The sequence below is a fragment of the Cervus canadensis genome, chromosome 4 (genome assembly GCF_019320065.1).
Source record: "Cervus canadensis isolate Bull #8, Minnesota chromosome 4, ASM1932006v1, whole genome shotgun sequence".
Taxonomy (NCBI): Eukaryota; Metazoa; Chordata; class Mammalia; order Artiodactyla; family Cervidae; genus Cervus; species Cervus canadensis.
In genome coordinates, this window is record NC_057389.1 from 37,610,972 (window position 1) to 37,616,805 (window position 5,834).

At 49.6% G+C, this 5,834-nt stretch overlaps 1 long non-coding RNA gene across 1 annotated transcript; it reads right to left on the reverse strand.

Annotated features, from left to right (window-relative positions):
* Window positions 1–2,091: 2,091 nt before the first annotated feature.
* Window positions 2,092–4,965, reverse strand: LOC122439613. Its single transcript, XR_006268932.1, has 3 exons — window positions 4,895–4,965; window positions 4,298–4,504; window positions 2,092–2,316 (listed from the first exon to the last, which is right to left on the reverse strand). It is a non-coding gene; the product is annotated as an uncharacterized LOC122439613 (long non-coding RNA).
* Between the last annotated feature and the right edge of the window lie 869 nt (window positions 4,966–5,834).

Sequence of the window (5,834 nt, forward strand, 5' to 3'; positions counted from 1 at the left end):
GCTGCCCTGTGACCATACTGCTCCTGTTTTCTCTTTCAGTCTCTTATTACATTGGAAGGTAGGAAGCCACTGAGGCTGAGACCAAGGGAATGTGGCCACGAGTGGGAGACAGGAGATGGCTAGAGCCGGGCTAGATGGCACATTGTCCTGTGGGCTAGGTAAGGTTTGGGATCTTATTCCAAGTCAACTAGGAAAGCTCCCAATGTTTTGCTCTGCATTTTCAAAAGATCACAGTAGCCCTAAAGCAGCTCTTCTCCCTCCCTCAAATGATAGGTTCAGGATATATTTTCGAGGATGAATCAAAACAACTTGCCAACACGGACATGGGGGAAGGGACAGGAGGAAACCTAGAAGGGGCTTAGGTTTGGAGCCTATGTAACCAGTTACATGGAAACTGTTCTCAGTCAAAAGGGCTCAGTTGAGGGGTCAGCCAGGCCCAGATTTCAGTCCTCAGCCTCTTCAAGCCTCAGTTTTCTCTTCTGAAACAATGGGAGCAAAATGACCGATGCACATAATGGGAATTAATACTGGTCCTTTGACCAGAGAGATTATAAATATCTAGAAAAACAGTGTTCTGTTTGAGATCACATTGCTAAGCTAAGCAACCCTAAGTTTTATCTAACGGAAGAACAAAGAAACAAGGAAAGGGGTTCTGACCTAACATCCAGTTCAAATCTGGGCTCTGAGCCTCGGCCTCCTCACCTGTAAAGTAGGACTATGTCATCTTGTTAACCCCAAACTGGGTTCACCTCTTGGTGGATGCTGAGCCAAAAGACACAACCAAGCCCCAAAAAGGGAGAAGGAAGGATTAATACTGGAACATAGGAGCTTCCCAAGTGGTTCAGTGGTAAAGAATCTGCTTGCCAATGCAGGAGACACAGGTTCGATCCCTGGGTCAGGAAGATCCCCTGTAGGAGGAAATAGCAACCCACTCCAGTATTCTTTCCTGAGAAATCCCATGGACAAAGGAGCCTGGCAGGCTACAGTCCATGGAGTCTCAGAGTCAGACACCACTGAACAAGCAGATGATAACAATGAGAACACTGGGGATTTTTCCCAAAGCAGTGTCTCCCAACAGCAAAATTGGGTAAGTTTTAAGCTAAGTTCAGTTCAGTTCAGTCACTCAGTCATGTCCGACTCTTTGCAACCCCATGGACTGCAGCATGCCAGGCCTCCCTGTCCATCACCAACTCCCAGAGCTTGTTCAAACTCATGTCCATTGAGTCAGTGATGCCATCCAACCATCTCATCCTCTGTCGTCCCCTTCTCCTCCTGTCTTCAATCTTTCCCAGCATCAGGGTCTTTTCCAATGAGTCAGCTCTTTCCATCAGGTGGCCAAAGTGTTGGAGCTTCAGCTTCAGCTTCAGTCCTTCCAATGAACATCCAGGACTGATCTCCTTTAGGATGGACTGGTTGGATCTCCTTGCAGTCCAAGGGACTCTCAAGAGTCTTCTCCAACACCACAGTTTAAAAAGCATCAATTCTTCGGTGCTCAGCTTTCTTTATAGTCCAACTCTCACATCCATACATGACTACTGGAAAAACCATAACCTTGACTAGATGGACCTTTGTCAGCAAAGTAATGTCTCTGCTTTTTAATATGCTATCTAGGTTGGTCTTAGCTTTTCTTTCAAGGAGCAAGCGTCTTTTAATTTCATGGCTGCAGTCACCATCTGCACTGATTCTGGAGCCCAAGAAAATAAAGCTTGTCACTGTTTCCATTGTTTCCCCATCTATTTGCCATGAAGTGATGGGACCGGATGCCATGATCTTAGCTTTTTGAATGTTGAGCTTTAAGCCAGGTTTTTCACTCTCCTCTTTCATTTTCATCAAGAGGCCCTTTAGTTCCTCTTCACTTGCTGACATAAGGGTGATGTCATCTGCATATCTAAGGATATTGATATTTCTCTCAGCAATCTTGATTCCAGCTTATGCTTTATCCAGCCTGGCATTTCTCATGATTTACTCTGCATATACGTTAAATAAGCAGGGTGAAAATACACAGCCTTGACATACTCCTTTCCCAATTTGGAACCAGTCCATTTTTCCATGTCCTGTTCTGACTGTTGCTTCTTCACTTGCATACAGATTTCTCAGGAGGCAGATAAGGTGGTCTGATGTTCCCATCTCTCGAAGAATTTTCCACAGTTTGTTGTGATGCACACAGTCAAAGGCTTTAGTGAAGTCAATGAAGCAGAAGTAGATGTTTAAGCTAAGGGTACATTCATATTCATGAAGGGTCCAGGTTTTAGTTGATTGAAGGCAGGAGTGTCTACATCATCGTTCCCTCCTCCACCTGGGTGGGGGCCTCGGCTCCTGCAGAACTCAAAGACATAATCAGATTGTTATGTATATCCCTTAAGGAGGACCTAGGACTGTTTTATCACTGAACTATTGTTTCTTGACTGCTTTTCCTTTGTTCCTTCATTCCCTCACATCCCTTCTTCAGTTCAGTTCAATTCAGTTGCTCAGCCGTGTCCGACTCTTTGCGACCCCATGGACTGCAGCAAGCCAGGCTTCCCTGTCCATCACCAACTCCCGGAGCTTACTCAAACTCATGTCCATCGAGTCAGTGATGCCACGTCCCTTCTTAAGATCATTAATTACTGAGACCCTTTCAAGGGCAAGATTTGTGCCCCAGGCTTAGATCACAAAATGACTTAGGCCAAAAAATGGTTCTCTTCTGTCAAGAAAGCCATGCCTGGTTCTCCTTCTCTGGGACCCCTTACCCTATCTACCTACAATTTCTATCTCTAAGCCTGAGATGATTGAATGAGATTTGCATGTGAGCAGCTAACCCGGTAGGCTTAGCAGGTAATGCTAATGGTAAAGAACCAGCCTTGCAGTGCAAAAGACATGAGATGGGGTTTCGATCCCTGGGTTGGGAAGATCACCTGGAGTAGCAAATGGCAACCCACTCCAGTATTCTTGCCTGGGAAATCCCATGGACAGAGGAGCCTGGCTGGCTATAGTTCATAGGGTTGCAAACAGTCGGACACTACTGAAGCAACTTAGCACGCACACCACTAACACACTGCCTGTCACATAATAAGCACTCAGGAAATGGGGGGAGTGTGGGACCCCACAAGACACCATCCTGACTTCTAAGCCACCATCTTCTGCTGCGGACACGTACCAGCTGCAACACGGAGAATGACATCAATTATGTGGTAGGTTCATCCACAACCATGCTAAAGTTTGTCAGGGATTTGTAGATGGGAAAACAGCTCCAGAAAAGTGAAGGAATCCGTCCCAAAGCCCACATTACAAAGCCCGGGCTGTAAACCAGGGGTTACAAACTGATTTAGCGCAGCCTGCTAGGCTAGGAATGCTTTCTGTGTTTTTAAGTGAAAGAAACGATATATCTAAAAACAGCGATATTGTCTTGATGCCCGAGAATTAAAAGAAATTGAAATCAGCTGCCGTGAACAAAGTCTTATGGGAACACAGTGCCGCTCATTAGTTCACCATCCTCCATGGCTGCGTTTGCTGCCAAGGAAAGAGTTGAATAGTTGTGACAGAGAACTCATGGCCTAAAAAGCCTAAACTTTTTATCATCTGGCCCTTCTTAGAAAAAGTGTGCAGACCTCTGCTGGGAAGCACAGCTGCACACACAGCAACAGATCCGCCCCCCAAGAATACAAAATGGATAAATAGCATCTGAGATAACCTGAAGGCTTGGTGGGGGGGCGGGGAGGGGGGCGGAGAGTTCCAAATCAGAAGGGATGTCATTGCAGGAACCGCTCCAACCCGGAGGAGCTGAGTCCAGTTCAACTCCTTGGAGCTGAGAGAAATTCTTGGAGAATTTGAGTTCAGCGTCCTCTTTTTACGTGAAAATTTAGACCCAGAGCCTGGAGGCAACCTGTCCAAGGCCACCCAGCACATGGCTAACAGCCAGGTTGGGGACTGCCTCCTTCTGGGTAGACAGGCATGGGCCAGCGGCTGGGTTAGGGGGCGCATCGGCCCCTGGGGCCTCTAAGGGTCAACATGGGCCGGGAGTGGGGCTGCAGCGGCGGGGGAGCTTGGGGGTGTCTGTGGAGGCCTCTCCCAGGCGGGAAAGGGGAGGCCCCGGCGATTCGGTCTCCGCCGCCCGGCCGCCCCGCCTTCCCCCTCGGTCTCCGCTCCCCGGTTCTCTGCTCGGCGCATCCGGCGGCTTCGGCCCCCGCCCCGCTGCAGCCCAGCTCTAAGGCGAGTCCCGTGCTCTGCCTGCTTCCTACCAGGGCCAGAAGATTCGCCCAGGCTCCCCCGCCGCACCCCCTGATTTTGCAAAGCACGGAAGACACGCCCAGCTCCTTACGGCTCTGAAAGCAGCATTTGATCCGCGCCGGGTTCGGGAGCTCCTGGCTGATAAGGGATCGGTTGGAGCTGCCCGAGGGCAGCCGTGGGGTTGCACAGTGGCTCCAGCCGCCGGGCTGGAATCCGAGACCCGCCCCAGCCTGTTTCCCTCCGGGGTGAACTGGGAAAGCCGCCCCGGAGGAATTCAGAAGCTCCTTCCTCCGGCTGCCTGGAGAAATAGTAGAAGTAGTAGTAAACATTTATTAAAGGTGTGGATCAGAATAGGTGTAACTGCCGAACTCTTAGATCCCTCACCACCACAAACCCGAGCTTCCCACGGCGTCCATGCTCCATCCCCTGCACCGTTTCCCACAAGCCCCCTCCCCCGCCCCCAGCCCCGCACAACTCCTAATCTGACCCAGGGTCCCTGCTTCCGCGACCACCCTGCCACGGTGCAGTCACGAGCCCACAGTCCTCATCAGCAAACTGCTGGGTTTTCAGCCTCTTCTCTGCACCTTCCTTTCCCCTTTTTGGCCTGAAACCTGCTCTCCCCCGTGCCGCCCACCCAACCCGTTCCCTTGCAGGACCCTCAGGGGGAGCTGTTCATTTTCTCGCCTACCCCTGTAGATCAGTCTATAGGGTAGAGGCTTGCTTGCTCCTTGTGGAACTTTGCCACCCACTTCTCCCGTCTGTCCACGCGGCTTCCTGTGGACTAATTACTGCCAGTCTAGACTGCCCACAACCCTCCTTGTTATTCTTTCCTACAGGCTTCTCCTGGGCAGCTCTCACTGGTCAGACATTGCCTTTAATCCTGGAAACTGGATTTGCCTTTTGGTGGGTGTCAGCAGAAAGATACAACCAAATCAAAGATGGGGAGAGGAAAGCAGTTATCACTTGGCAGCAAGTAAGGAGAATCTTACTTACCAGAGATCTTTCCCAAGATAGTGTCTCCCTGAACAGCAAACTTGGGGAAGTTTTAAGCTAAGGTCAATGCATATTCATAAAGGGGTTCTAGGTGAGGAGGATTCAGCATAGAATTGGGGCCACAGTTGACAAAGTCCACGAAGGAAATGGCAACCCACTCCTTCATTCTTGCCTGGGAAATCCCATGGACAGAGGACCCTGGTGGGCGACAGTCCATGGGGTCACAAAGAGTCAGACACAGCTGAGCACACACTACTACTACTAAGCTTTGGTTGATTAAAGTCATGTTGGTCAACATTCTCATTCCGTTCCCCACCAGGGTGGGGGCCTTAGTTCCTGCCGAACTCAAAGACATAATCAGATTGTTATGTCTATCCCTTGAGAAGGAACTGGGATTGTTTTGTCACTGATAACTATTGTTTCTTGACTGTTTTTCCTTTGTTCCTGTATTCCCTCCCTTCCCTTAAGATCACTAATTACTGAGACTTGTTCAAGGGCAAGCTTTGTGGCCAGGCTTAGATCACAAAATGGCTTAGGTCAAAGATGGCTTCTTGGGGATTCCCTTGTGGCCCAGTGGTTAGGACTACAAGTTTCCACTGCCGGTGACCCGGGTTTGGTCTCTGGTCTGGGAATTA